Here is a 15,606-nt window from a genome sequence, read left to right as displayed (position 1 = left end):
CAGCCTTGCATGAAGCTGTAGCCTGAAGGCCACGGCATGGAAAGATGCGAGGATCCTGAGTCACACATGACAGCAGTGATTCAGGACATGATATTGTCTTCCTCAAAATCTTCAGTTATGGGGGATAATACATTTCTCTATTGTTTAAAACAGGGATAGGAAAAAGTTTTCTGTTAAAGGCTGGATAGGAAATATTTTAAGCTTTGCAGGCCATGCGATCTGTTGGAAGTACTTGAAGATGCAATTGTCACATGAAAGCAGCCATAAAGTATATGAAATAAATGGGTGTGGTTGTGTTCCAATAAAACTTTATTTACAAAAGCAGGTGTCAGGCTAGGCCTGTGGGCTAGTTTGTGGACCCCTGGTTTAAGCCATTTGAATCAGCATTAGCTCATTCTTTCAGGTGAAACCATGTCCACTAATGTATTCTCTCTTTCTTTAACCTGATTCATTTAATTAAGAGGCATATGATGAGAAATTATTTACTTGTTTGGTAGTTCAGTCTGTCTGTCACTGGAATACAAGTCCCAAGAAGGCAGGGGCATGTTTTCTCTTTCCTGGCACATAAGAGAAGTTTCATTAGTGTGTAAGTGTGAGTGAGTTAATGAATGTGTGTAAGCTAATTAATCTCTTTCAGTTTCAGTTTTAGTTTGATTTTCCCCATTTTCAGTGGTTAATGATAATGTTAGCTGGAGGTGAACATAAATTCTGGTGTATACCTGTTGTCTCTATGTAAATTTCATAAGGCTTTCACTCTTAAAAGTATCCTTAGATAATTAATTATATTAATAGCAACTGTGTATAGAGGCTTACTCTGTGTGGGCATGACATTAAGCCCATTTTATACATTATTTATTCCCTTGGGAAATTTCGTGGTGGTATTCCCATTTTAGGGATAAGGAAACTGAGGCTCAGAGGTGAAATAACCTATCCATGAACACACAGCTGATGGCTGAGCTGAAATGTTTGACTCCAAAGAACAGTTTCCTAATTATTATATTCTGGTAGATTTTATTCCCAAAGATGCCTGTAATAATATTTCCTGTCTTATCCCAATTGCTCTTTTACAAGTTGACTTTATCACAGCCCCGCTGGGAGGCAGGGTCTTTTTACCCCTGTCCTCGAACCCAGGCCAATTCTGCCACCTGGCTTAAAAAATAGAATGTGGAAGAAGTGATCCTGTTTTCCTTCCAAGTTTGAGCCTTATGAGATTCACAACTTCTACCATCACCTTGTGGAATGTATCCTCTTGGAGGCCAGAACCTGCCCAGCTGGAGAGAGAGGTTATGTTGAGTGAAGCACATCCCAGCCCCAGCTGAGAGCTCCCAAGCTGGATGTGGAGGTGCCCATCTGAGTTCTGCTTAAATTCCTGATCCATAGAATTGAGAGCAAACAAATCATTATTAATTTAAGCCACTGAGTTTCAGGGTGATTTTATGCGTGTATATTAAAAATACATACTAATTGTCCTTGGAGTGTTCTTCTGAGCTTCGGAAGAAGCATATACCAAGCATCTTACTGGGTGTGTGGCACATAACAGGTGATCAGTAGTGACTATTGTTATCAATACAGATGGAAGTGGGAACAGCATGAGCACAGTGAGGTGTTTATGAAGCAGCAGCCGTTTGTTGCAGAGTAAGCTTCCTGAAGGGTCAGGAGAAGACAGAACTGGGAAGGTGGTGAAGGAATGGAATACCATGGGAAAAATTTACACTAAATTTGCAATCACTGTAGCCCTTCTTCTCTAGAAAGTGCTGCCTTGGCTGAAATTTCATACTTCTGGCATGCTATTAAAGAAACTCGGCATAGTAGAAAGAGTTTTGCATAAAACAAAACCAACAAAGATACGGCCTAAAACCCATTTTCACCCTATCTTGCTGTATGACTGTATGACCTAGAATTTATCTTCTCAGGCATCGGTCAGTTTCTTTCTCCAGTATGGTAGTTGGAGAGTGTTTCTGAAAAGGGCTTTCTGGATGTTAAAAAAACATAGTTCTAATTTTTAAAGTACCTAAGAGCAAATATCTGTTGTCAGGATAGTGCCTTTGATCTCTGCTCTGGACTGGCTGCCAACATCTCTGCCTCTGCTGTTCTATTTGTAAGCTAGTGTTTTAACCCAGCTTAAGACAAAACACAGTCATCATATTGGATTTGCAAGTAGTCATTAACAGAAAGCTGTCCTTGCTACAAGCTTGTAAAATTGCCACAAAGGAACCAGAGAAGAGGCTCTGAAAGCAAATTAGCATTTCAGAGAAGCAGTAGGAGTCAGTCAGCTTTCTCATTTCTTTTGTCATCAACAAATTGTTGTTTGCTTCCTTTACGTGCCAAGAAGGTGCAGTTAAAGTAGAGTTCGTCACATGGGGCTTGGATTCAGACACGTCCCACATTTTTTCTCCAACAATGGTGGTAGCCACAAGGATAGCAGCAATAATGGTGATGATAATAAAAGCCAATTCAAGGGAGAGCTATTAACCACCTATAATATACCATGCAAGTTTTCTAGGACATGGGCTCAAGGTGTGAATAGGACATGGTCCTGTACTTGTGTTACTTATAGCCTATGGGCAAATAAATTACAGTGAAGTGAGGGTAAATGCAGAGGTACAAATAGTGCCAGGTTTCTTAATTCTACCTAAGGAATAGGAAACCTTCCCAGACCTCGTCAACTAGATCCAATGCCCTGATATACTCTTTTAAAGATACCCATACTTTTTGTTCATAGCATTTACCACAATTGGAAATTGCATTTCAGAGTGATGCATTGAGCCCTCCCCATCTCCCCACTAAAAAAGGTAAGCTCTGAAGAACAGGGAGTATGACTTTTTATTCACCATTGAATCCCCAGTACGTTGGCCACTGCCTCCTACATAGTAGGCCCTTGGGGGCAGTTTGTGGAATGAAATAGAGGTGTAAATGATCTGATAAGACTCCCCAGAGAATGAGATATTCAAATTAAATTTCGAGGTATAAATAGAAGCCTGCATCCAAAACAGCAGAAACAAAAGCAAGTCTAAAAATAATGGGCAGTTTAAAAGGAAAGTGGGACCTCATTAGCCCTTTGTTATGAATGGGCAGGGATCCCTACTAAGACTCATGAACACGTGGATCTTTAAGGAGGTAGCTTTTGTGGTGGAGGGAGCCTGGCATAAAAGTATCAAGAATCAGTGGGTTCTAAGTTTGCTTCCTGCCAACATTAGCTCTGTAAACTTGAGGGCATTGCTTGACCTGTCTGTGCTACCGTTAACACACCTGCAAATTGAGGAGAATACCCTTTGTTCTCTTAGCATCAGGTGAAGTAATGCAGGTAGATTATTTGGCAGCTGCAGTTGACACTTTCCAGAATCATGACTCCAATTTTATGATTCCTGTGTTACACAAGATATGAGACAATGAGACAATGGCCTAGGCACTGAAATAAATCTCTGTCTTAGTACCCCAGCTGTAAACAGAGAAATCACAATTATGTTGCAAGCAGAGACAGCCTGATGTCTGGATCTATCATTCTGAAAGTTCATAATTTCAGTAGTCAATTACTAGCTAAGGCAGTTTGGGTGTTGGACTGTACTAGCTGTGGTTTTGAGTCCCAAGTCCTCTAGGCCCTAATTGTGTGGGATAGATCTATGTATTACTTAATCAATGGGAGACTTCATTTTCTTATTTAAAAAATGGGAGGACAATGCCCAATTCCCATAGTTACTGTTATTTTATTTTTTTCTGTTTAAATATCAACAGACTATCAATACTATTTCAGGGGATGATTAGATTATAAATTAACATAAAACATTTAGCCCAAAGTTTGACACCCAACTAATGGAAGGCTATTATGATCGTGGTGCTGTTATTGCTATTGGAGAAGTAGGCAAAGTATCATGGGAGTTAAAAAGAGTGAGAGGACTTTGAAGAAATAGGTACGCTTTGCACAGGTTGGTGGGTGAGAATTCTGAGAAGATGGAACCATCTGGCTTGAGACCAGGTGGAGAAATCCATGGGGCATGTTTGGGATGAGTAGGAAGTTTGTTATGGCAAGAATAAAAGATGTATCAATGAAGTACCGGCAATATAAATTAAAATATGGAAAATGATCAGGGAATGATGTTACATCGATTTCAACAACAATGTACAATCTATTGTACATTTAGGGCTCAATTGGCATAGCTATGTTATGTAATGTGTTTAGATCTACTCTTAATAAGTGCCGCTACATGGTTTTGTAAACAATGTAGTGGCCTAACCTTAATGTAATAGCATTTACAGGACACGTTTACTCACTCACTCACCCATTACAAGTATTTATTATGCTGGCAAGTTGTTGCAGTGTTAAGTTTGCAAATTTAATTCTCACTTTCACTTAGTGAAAGTAGATATCATAATTATTGTCTCATCGGTCAAGGTTCAGAAAACTTAACTTATATTTTTGAATGATAGTTTTTGTTTCAGGATAAAAAATGAGAAATTTTGGAGAAATCAATTTAAAAGCCTTGTCTCAAAATTCAGTGTCATGTAACAAACTTTTAAGTATTTTATTAAAATATACATTTGTAGAATGCATATATATATTTGTAGAATGCGTAAATATTATATATATATATATATAAAATCTTGATGAATTTCTTCCAACTCAAAGATTCAGTTTAACTAGCACCCAGATCAAGAAACAGAATATCACCTACACCCCCAAAACTCCCTTTTGTTCCTGTCTACACATAATCACTCCCTCTTGCCTGCTACCAAAGGTATTTACAATCCTGAGTTATACACCATAGGTTAGTTTTGACTATTTTTGAACAGGTTTATACAGACAGGATCAGACAGTATATAGTTTTTCTGTTTGGCTTCTTTTGCTCAAACATTATTATGCAATTAATCCAAATTGCCATATAGAATAGTATTTTATTCTATTATATCATAATTCTTGTCTCATAAGTCGAGGTTCAGAAAACTTCATTTGCATCTTGGGAAGATAGTTTTCATTTCAGGATAAGAAAATAGGAATTTTTGGAGAAACCAAGTTAAAAGCCATATCTCAAATTCAGTGCCATGTAAGAGATTTTTAAATATTTTAAAAGGTAGATATCATAATTCGTGTCTCATAGGTCAAGGAATATATGTTTAGGTCTACTCTTAATAGATTCTTAATAGAATAATAGTATCTTAATCCTGTCTTAATAGAATAGTATTTTATTCTCTTTGCCATGAAGTGTTTTAAAGTATGACGATACCACAATTCAATTACCCATTCTAATGAGATTTGTATAAATTATAGCATTAGATTATTACAAAAATGATAATAGCATTCTCATACATGTCTTTTAATGTATATATATACACATTATATATGTATACATATATTATACATATATATTATACATATTATATATAGTTGAGTATATTACTAAGAATGGCACAGTTGTATAATGAGGTACATGCATGCTTAGTTTTAGTAGATACTGCTAAATAGTTTTCCAAAGTAGCCATACCAATTTACACTTTTCCAGCAATATACAAAAATTTCAGTCATTTCACATCCACATCCACACTTGGTAATCTCTGCTTTTTTATTTTAGCCATTCTGGTCAGTATGAAGTGCCATATTATGATGTTAATTTGTGCTTACCAGATTGCAGATGAAGTTTGATGTGGTCTTCCTTGGTACAATATTTTGATGTACAACTTGAGGCTTACTTAGATTTTTTTCTGGTTGTGCTTAGCATTATATATATATACACACACACACACACACATATATAATGTGTATATATATAAAACATACATAAAAACATATATATGTGTGTGTGTGTATATATATGTGTGTGTGTGTGTGTGTGTGTGTATATATATGTTGGCCTGGCTGGTCTCGAACTCCTGACTTCAGGTGACCTGCCTGCCTCGGCCTCCCAAAGTGCTGAGATTACAGGCATGAGCCTCCATGACCGACCCCATAGTATATTTATATTCTCCAGTTCCTGTGAACTTTTTGCTAGTGTAAATCGAGCCTCATTCTTTTATGTGACTTCAGCACCTAGGACAGTACCTGACCAACAATTGTTTGACCAAAGTTCAGGAGAAAGCAAATATCTACACTGAGTAAGAGTTGAAGCCAGGATGAAAAGCCAAGCCTGTCTGTATTCATTCTACTCTGAAGAGGGTGAATAAGGCTTAGCACACTCTTTCTTCTCCCTTACACTAGAATCATTCCAAATGGAATGTTCATTTAAGCCAATGAGTGGAGCTGCTCTGAACAATAGGATTCTGGAATGGCCACTATAGAGACCACACCTTCAAGAGCCAGAGGTGCTTTCTCTCTGGACAGTTTTATGAACACATAAGGAGGTTCTGTCCCCACTCCCTTCACAACCGCATCTTATTGGTGAGAAGCCTTACTCAGAATAATATTTACCTTTTCACCAACTACACATGATGTTTCCAAGCAAATGCTTGTGGCCTGAAAGCTATGCTCTTTGAGATCTGGTCCTGCTTCTTATTTGCTCTGTTTGAACTTTGGTCAGATTGCTAGTTCCCTGAGTCTTTTCCATCTGTGATACTGAGCAATCTTACCCACATCAAAGGCTGCTGTAAGGATCAAATGTATCCATGTGTATAAAATACTCAGGAGAGTTCATGGCAACAAGTGAACACCCACTCAATGCCAGCCCTTATTATTATTACTTTTAAAATATATAATGCTTGTATACATTATGGTAGCTCTTATTATGAATGGTGAAATTAAGTCAAAGATAAGGATGACTATGTGGTTGGCCCAACATGGCTTTGGGATGAATTTGTGACAGACATATTCTGAAGTGACAGATAATCAATGGAGTTGGCTGGCTCATTGAGCCTTACAAAGGTTAAATGGTAGCAATGCATTGTAATGTAGTTTGAATAGCAACCTGAGGAATGAATAATATTCATAAAATTCAATATGATGGATGGTTCAAAAAATGTCATCGTTTGTAATTTTAGAAAGCAAAGACAAAAATGGAATCCTGAAAGTTTTCCCTGCTCCTCGTAATATTATTCTACCCATCAGTTTATTTATTGAGACAATGACTAAGTATCCAATAAGTAGAGGCACTAAAATCTAGTGGAATGGATAAGAGTTTTGGGGTAAGGCATATCTGAATTTGAATTCTAGTGTCATTGCTTCCTAATTGTGGATCCTTGAACAAACCACATAACCTGACAGAGCCATAATTTTCTAGTGTTGAAATAGGGAGAGCACTGGGAAGTTGTAAATATTTATTGAGATAATGCATAGAAATTGCTTAGTCTGACATTTAGCACTAAGAAACTACTTCGTCAAGGGTAAATTTTAAAGTAGATACCCATTTGTGCAGATCTTTGTGCTAGAATCTAAGAAGGTATTGAAGATATACACATCTACATGTCTTTCTCCCTGTTGCAGGAAGTCAGGGACCCCGAAAGGAGGGACCGGCTGAAGCCATGGCAGAAGAACATAAATTGTGAAGATTTCATGGACATTTATTAGTTCCCCAAATTAATACTTTTATAATTTCTTACGCCTCTCTTTACTGCAATCTCTGAACATAAATTGTGAAGATTTCATGGACACTTATCACTTCCCCAATCAATACCGTTGTGATTTCCTATGCCTGTCTTTACTTTAATATCCTAATCCTGTCATCGCGTAAGCTGAGGAGGATGTATGTCACCTCAGGACCCTGTGATGATTGCGTTAACTGCACAAATTGTTTGTAGGGCATGTGTGTTTGAACAATATGAAATCTGGGCACCTTGACAAAAGAACAGGATAACAGCAATGTTCAGGGAACAAGAGAGATAACCTTAAACTCTGACTGCCGGTGAGCCGGGTGGAACAGAGCCATATTTCTCTTCTTTCATAAGCAAATGGGAGAAATATTGCTGAATTCTTTTTCTCAGCAAGGAACATCCCTGAGAAAGAGAATGCATCCCTGAGGGTGGGCCTCCAAAATGGCCTCCTTAGGTGCAGCCGTCTTTTATGGCCGAGCTATAGGGATGAAATAAGCCCCAGTCTCCCATAGTGCTCCCAGGTTTATTAGGATGAGAAAATTCCCGCCTAATAAATTTTGGTCAGATAGGTTGTCTGCTCTCAAACCCTGTCTCCTGATAAGATGTTATCAATGACAATGTGTGCCCGAAACTTCATTAGCAATTTTAATTTTGCCCTGGTCCTATGGTCCTGTGATCTCGCCCTGCCTCCATTTGCCTTGTGATATTCTATTACCTTGTGAAGCACGAGATCTCTGTGACCCACACCCTATTCGTACACTCCCTCCCCTTTGAAAATCACTAATAAAAACTTGCTGGTTTTGCAGCTTGTGGACCATCACGGAACCTACTGACATGTGATGTCTTCCCCAGACACCCGGCTTTAAAATTCCTCTCTTTTGTACTCTGTCCCTTTATTTCTCAATCTGGCTGATGCTTAGGGAAAATAGAAAAGAAACTATGTGAAATATCGGGGGTGAATTTCACCCGATATCTTGCTGAATTTTCCCCGATATCTCCCTAAGTAGAAAGCAAAGCCTTTTTTCCTCTAACTTTTATTTTAGGTTCAAAGGGTACAAGTACAGATTTTTTACATAGGTAAGTTGCCCCTTGTCTGGGTTTGGTTTACAAATTATTTCATCACTCAGATACTGAGCATAGTACTCAAAAGGTAGATTTTCAATCCTCACCCCCCTCCCACTCTCTACCCTCATGTAAGCCCTTGTGTCTGTTATTTCCCTATTAGTGTACATGTGCACTCAGTGTTTAACTCCCACTTATAAGTAAGAACATGTGGTCTGTGGTTTTCTGTTCTTGTGTTAATTTGCTTAGGATAATGGCCTCCAGCTGCATCCATGTTGGCGGCAAAGAACATGATTTCTTTCTCTTTTATGATTGCATCATATTCCATGGTGTATATTGACCACATTTTCTTTATTCAGCCCACTGTTAATGGATATGTATATAAATTACATGTCTTTTTGCTATTACGAAAAGTGCTGCAGTGAACATATGAGTATATGTGTCTTTACGGTACAACAATTTATATTCAATTGGATATGCACCCAATAATACAATTGCTGGGTTGAATGATAGCTTTTTGTTTTTGTTTTTGTTTTTGTTTTCAGAAATCTGTAACCCAAACTGCTTTCTACAGTGGCTGAACTAACTTATATTACCATCAGCAGTGTATAAACATTCCTTTTTCTGTTATTTTTTGACTTCTTAATTGTAGCCATTCTGACTGGTATGAGATGATATTGTAGTTTTGATTTGAATTTCTCTAGTGGTTAGTGACGTTGAGCATTTTTTCATATGCTAGTTGGCTGCAGGTATGTCTTATTTTGAGAAGTGTCTGTTCATGTCCTTTGGCTTTTTAAAAATGGGGTTATTTGTCTTTTGCTTGTTGGTTAAAGTTTATTATAGATTCTAGATATTAGACCCTTGTTAGACAAATAGTTTGCAAATATTCTCTCCAATTCTGTAGGTTTTCTGTTTAATCTGTTAATAATTTCCTTTGCTGTGCAGTAGCTTTTTAGTTTAGTGAGGTCCTACTTGCCTATTTTAGTTTTTGTTATAATTGCTTTTAGAGTCATCCTCATAAAATCTTTGTGAAGGTGTATGTCCAGAATGGTATTTCCTAGGTTTTCTTCTAGGGTTTTTATGATTTCAGGTTTTATGTTTAAGTCTTTAATCCATTTTGTGTTGGTTTTTTTGTGTATGGTGAAAGGGGGAGTCCAGTTTTAATCTTCTGCTTATGGCTAGCCAGTTATCCCAGCACAATTTATTGAATAGGGAGTCCTTTTCCATTGCTTGTTATTGTTGACTTTGTAGTTGTGTGGCTTTATTTCTGAGTTCTCTAACCTGTTCTGTTCCATTGGTCTATGTGTTTGTTTTTGTACACATACCATGCTGTTTTGGTTTCTGTAGCCTTGTAGTGTAGTTTGCAATTGGGTAATGTAACGCCTCTAGCTTTTTTCTTTTTGCTTAGTATTGCTTTGGCTATTCAGGCTCTTTCAGTTTCATATGAATTTTGGAGTAGTTTTTTCTAATTCTATGAAAATGATATTGGTAGTTTGATAAAAATAGCATTGAATCTGTAAATTTCTTTGGACAGTATGGACATTTTAACAATGTTTATTCTTCCTATCCATGAACATAGAATGTTTTTCTATTTGTGTCATTTCTGACTTTTTTCAGCAGTGTTTTGTAATTCTTGTTGTAGAGTTCTTTCACATCCCTGGTTAGCTGTATTCTTAGGTGTTTTATTATATTTGTGACTATTGTGAATGGGATTGCATTTTTTATTTGGTTCTCAGCTTAGACATTAATGATGTATAGAAATGCTGATTTTGTACACTGACGTTTGTATCTTGAAACCATACTGAAATTATTTATCAGTTCTAAGAACTTCTATACAGAGACTATGGGGTTTTATAGGTGTAAAACCATATCATCTGTGAAAACAGATAGTTTGACTTACCTTTTCCCTATTTGGATGTCTTTTTTTTTTTTTTTTTTTTTTGACAGAGTCTCGCTCTGTCGCCCAGGCTGGAATGCAGTGGGGCAATCTCGGCTCACTGCAAGCTCTGCCTCCGCAGTTCATGCCGTTCTCCTGCCTCAGCCTCCTGAGTAGCTGGGACTACAGGTGCCCGCCACCATGCCTGGCTAATTTTTTTGTATTTTTAGTGAGACAGGGTTTCACTGTGTTAGCCAGGATGGTCTCAATCTCCTGACCTCATGATCCGTCTGCCTCAGCCTCCCGAAGTGCTGGGATTACAGGCGTGAGCCATTGCACCCGGCCTGGATGTCTTTTATTTCTTTCTCTTGCCTTATTGCTCTGGCTAGTACTTTGAGCACTACGTTAAATAGTTGTGGTGAGATTTGGCAGCCTTGTGTGGTTCCAGTGCTCAAGGGGAGTGCTTCCAGCTTTTGCCCATTCAGAATTATGTTGGCTTGTTGGTTTGCCGTAGACATCTCTTGTTATTTTGAGGTATGCTCCTTTAATTCCTAGTTTGTTTAGGGCTTTTAATATAAAGGGATGCTGAATTTCATTGAAAGCCTTTTCTGTGCCTATTGAGATGATCATGTGTTTTTTGTTTTTAGTTCTGTTTATGTGATGAATCTCATTTATTGGTTTGTGTATGTTGAAACAACTTGGCATCCTAGGAAAAAAAGCCTCCTGATCTTGGTGGGTTAGCTTTTTGATTTGCTGGTGGATTAGATTTGGTAGGATTTTTACATCTATGTTCATCAAGATAGTGAACTGTTTTCTTTTTTTGATGTGTCTCTGCCCAGTTTTGGTGTTATTAATAGAATGATGCTGGCCTCATAGAATGAGTTAGAGAGGAGTTCCTACTCCTTGATGTTTTGAAAATATTTCAGTAGTTTTGGTATCACCTTTACTGTCTATATCTGGTAGATTTTGACTGTGAATCTCTCTGATCCAGGGCTTTTTATGATTGATAGATTTTTTATTATTGATTCAATTTTGGAATGCATTATTAGTCTCTTGAGGTATTCAATTTCTTCCTGGTTCAGTTTTGGGAAATTTTATGTTTCCAGGAATTTTATCAATTTCTTGTAGGTTTTCTAGTTTGCATGCATAGAGGTGTTTGTAATAGTCTCTGAGTGGTTTTTTTTTTTTCTGTATTCCTGTTGAGTCAGTGGTAGTGTCACCTTTGCCATTTCTAATTATGTGTATCTTCTCCCTTTTTTCTTTATTATTCCAGTTAGAGGTCTATCAATATTACTTATTTTTTCAAAGAACTAGCTTTTGGTTTTGTTGATCTTTTGTATATATTTTTGTATCTTGATTTCATTCACTGAATCTCAATTATGGTTGTTTCTTTTCTTTTGCTAGCTTTGGAGTTCATTTGCTCTTGTTTTTCTGGTTCCTCTAGGTGTGATGTTGGGTTGTTAATCTGAGACCTTTCTATAACTTGTTGATGTAGGTGTTTAGCACTATTAACTTTCTAACACTGCTTTAGCTGTATCTCAGAGATTCTGGTGTGTTGTATCTTTGTTTTCATTAGTTCCAAAACATTGATTTCTGTCTCAATTTCATTCTTTACCCAAAAGTTACTCAAGAGCAAATTGTTGGATTTCCATGTAATTGCATGGTTTTGACATATCTTCTTGATATTATTATTTTTAATTGTGCTGTGGTCTGAGAACATGGACATGATTTTATTTTTAAAAATTTGTTGAGAATTGCCTTATGGCCAAATGTGTGGTTGATCTTAGAGTTGTTGTCATGTGCTGATAAGAATAATGTATATTCTGTTATTGTTGGGTGGAGTGTTCTGTAGATGTCTGTTAGGTCACTTTGGTAAAGTGTTGAGTTTGGGTTCCGAATATCATTGTTAGTTTCCTGCCTTGATGATCTGTCTAATACTATCAGTAGGGGGTTAAAGATTCCTATTATTATTGTGTGGCTATTTAATTGTGTTTGTAGGTCTCTAAGAACTTGTTTTATGAGTCTGGTGCTCCAATGTTGGGTGCATATGTATTTAGTATAGTTAAGTCTTCTTGTTGAGTTGAACCCTTTATCATTATGTAACACCATTCTTTGTCATTTTTATTGTTGTTGGTTTAGAGTCTGTTTTCTCTGAAATAAGAATAGCAACCTCTGCTCTTTTTTGTTGTTTTCTGTTTGCTTGATCTTTCTCCATTTCTTTACTTTGAATCTGTGGCATCGTTGCATGTGAGATGGGTCCCTTGAAGACAGCATACAGTTTTGTCTTCTTTCTTCTTTATCCAACTTGCCGCTCTGTGCCTTTTAAGTGGGACATTTAGCCTGTTTATGTTCAAGGTTAATATTCATATGTAAGGATTTAATTCTGTTTTCTTATGTTAGCTAGTTATTATGTAGACTTTATCGTATAGTTGTTATAGTGTCAGTGCGCTATGTGCTTAAGTACGTTTTTTTTGTGGTTGGTGAGTGTTTTTTTTTCTATGTTTAGCACTCCCTTAAGGACTTCTAGTAAGGCAGATGTGAAAAGAAAATCTTTTTCAGATCAGCAAACACTAAGATAATTTGTTACAGATTTGTTAACAAGTTCCCTTAGTGTTTGCTGGTCTGAAAAGGATTTTATTTATCCTTTATTTACGAAGCTTAGCTTTGCTAGATATAAAATTCTTGGTTGGAATTTCTTTTCTTTAAAGATTCTGAATATATGCTTTCTATCTCTTCTGTCTTGTAAGGCTTTTGCTGAGAGTTCTGCTGGTAGTCTGATGGAGATCCCTTTCTACATTATCTACCTCTTCTCTCTAGCTGCCTTTACTTTTTTTTTTTCATGTTGACCTTGGAGAATCTGATGACTATGTGTCTATAACTAATTTTGAATGGTCGTCTTGTATAGCATCTCACTGCAGTTTTCTGAATTTTCTGAATTTGTGTATTGACCTCTCTAGTGAGGTTGGGGAAATTTTTATGGACAATATCCTCAAATATGTTTTCAAAGTTGCTTGCTCCCTCTCTTTCTGCGATGCCAATGAGTCATAGGTTTGGTCTCTTTACATAATCCCTCATTTTCCCAAGGTTTTGTTTATTTTTAAAAATTCTTTTCACTTTACTTTTGTCTGAGTTGGTTTGAAGAACCAGTATTCAAGCTCTGAGATTCTTTCATCAGCTTTGTATATTCTGCTGTTAATACTTCTGATTATATTATGAAATTCTTATAGTGAGTTTTTCAGCTCTAGGAGATTACTTTTGTTCTTTCTTAAAATAGCCATTTCATCTTTCAGCTCTTATATAAATTTTATTGGATTTTTTAGATTCTTTGGATTGGGTTTCAACTTTCTCCTGAATCTTGATGATAATCATTATCATCCAGATTCTGAATTTGATGTCTGTCATTTTAGCCATTTCAGCATGGTTAAGAACCATTGCTGGGAAGTTAGGGCACTCCTTTGGAGGTAAGAAGACTGGCTTTTAGTGTCGCCAGAGTTCTTATGCTTATTTTTTCTCATATGAATGGGTTGATATTCCCTTAATGTTTAAAATTACTGTCTTTTGGGTGGGATTCTTTGATGCTTTTGACTGTGGTATAGTTTGGGCTTAGTTAATTGGCTTCATTTCTCATTGATTTCAGGGGTCCAAGGCTTAGCTCTGCACTCTTGGGCTGTGTGCACTAACTGTGGTAGTCTGGGACCAGGCCTGCATATTTTTTCTCTCTGGCCTCTCGAGGTTAAGCACCTGCTGTGTTGGAGGAGCCAAGGTGTCCCCAGTCCATTGGTAACAATACTGTCATGGGCAATGCTGGCAAGAGTGCTTCAGCAGGGCAGTGGTGGGACAGTGGCTGGTCCCATGTACACATTCATGCCAGTGGCAGGGTTAGCACATGCATGCACACTGGAGAAGCAGCCAGGGGAGACTGTGGGTGAGTGAGCACTGGCAAAGCAGCAAGGGAAGGCTGGGGGTGAGTGTACACCAACAAAGCAGCATGGGGAGAGGGTTGCTGGTGGTGAGGGCCTGCCTATGGAAGCCCTCCAGCTTTAGGCAGGTCTGCTAGTGAAAGAGCTATGGTGGAGACCACTGGCAGGTGCCTTGGCTGGGCAGCTGAGGCTGTGTTGCAACTAGGTGCAGTCAGGCAGGGACTCTGGGATAAGCCAGCAGATGAGGACAGTCAGATCAGACTGGCCCCCTCCCATGGGCAAGATAGCCCTGCTCTGTTCAGGTCTGTCAGTCAATCAAGGCTAAAAAAGCCAACTAGAGGGGTATGGTGAGCCTAGGAGGATCAGCACCAATGACTGTGCTCCACTACAGTTGTTCCCAAGCCATATCCTCTAAGCTACATGCAGGCTGGAGTTCTGTCTCTGCCATCTCTCTGGACAGTTTCCTGCCAGCTTAAATGACCATCGGGGTTGTGGAATCTCCTGAAGCTAGGATTCTGGAGGTCCATGGTGACACTAGGCCACTCCATGCCTCTTTCACACACCTCTTCCCCAGGACCCAGTCTGGGCCAGGAATGAGTCCTGGTGCTTGGCAACTGCATGCAGAGCTTCTACCTTCTTCCCCTTTTAGCCTTGCATCTGCACCGTCCCTCCATTCACTCTCAGTGCCTTCTTTATGGAGATCTGTTTTGAGTGTGCTAATCTTCTTGATGATTTGGTATCTTGGTAAGAGAAGCTCTTCCTGTCCACATCTAGTCAGCCATCTTGCTCAAAAATAAAGTCTTTGAGAATAGGAATCATGTTTGTTTGGTTTCAGCTCAGTATCTCCAGTGCTTAGAAGAATATCTGACATACATTGGTGCGCAATAACTAATTTTTGAATGAGTGAATGAGCAAGACATAAATCTGACCCTTCTGGAACTTATACAGAGAAGGGGAAAAGATAGACTAAAAGGATGATAACACAAGATAAAAAGTGAGGCATTAAAATATGATTATGCATATTATTATATTTTACTCCAGCTGTATTAGACTGGATGAAATAAAACAAGTACCAAACATTGTGCAAAGCAACAGGTCTTATGTGTTATGTAAGTCACATGCCCTTAGAAGGTGACAACATTAATATCTCATTTTGCAAATTAAAGGTTCAGGGAGGTTAGGGAAATTGCTAAGGATCATGTAACTAGCAAGTGGCTGGTCTGTTTGACTTAAGCT

The 15,606-nt window shown here is 38.0% G+C and overlaps 1 protein-coding gene across 9 annotated transcripts in view; it reads left to right on the top strand.

The window, feature by feature from the left end:
- Positions 1 to 15,606, top strand: part of FAM135B (family with sequence similarity 135 member B) — a 362,884-nt gene that overhangs the window by 66,321 nt on the left and 280,957 nt on the right. Inside the window, exon 1 of one of the 9 annotated variants that reach the window (XM_054518868.2) lies at positions 6,291 to 6,367. The exons of the other annotated variants lie outside the window; for them this stretch is intronic. The gene's annotated coding sequence lies outside the window, so the exon portion shown is untranslated. Of the gene's footprint in view, positions 1 to 6,290; positions 6,368 to 15,606 lie in introns of those variants that run through there. 9 annotated transcript variants of the gene reach the window in all.

Source organism: Pongo abelii, chromosome 7, assembly GCF_028885655.2.
Source record: "Pongo abelii isolate AG06213 chromosome 7, NHGRI_mPonAbe1-v2.0_pri, whole genome shotgun sequence".
Taxonomy (NCBI): Eukaryota; Metazoa; Chordata; class Mammalia; order Primates; family Hominidae; genus Pongo; species Pongo abelii.
This window is presented reverse-complemented; position numbering and strand designations above follow the sequence as displayed.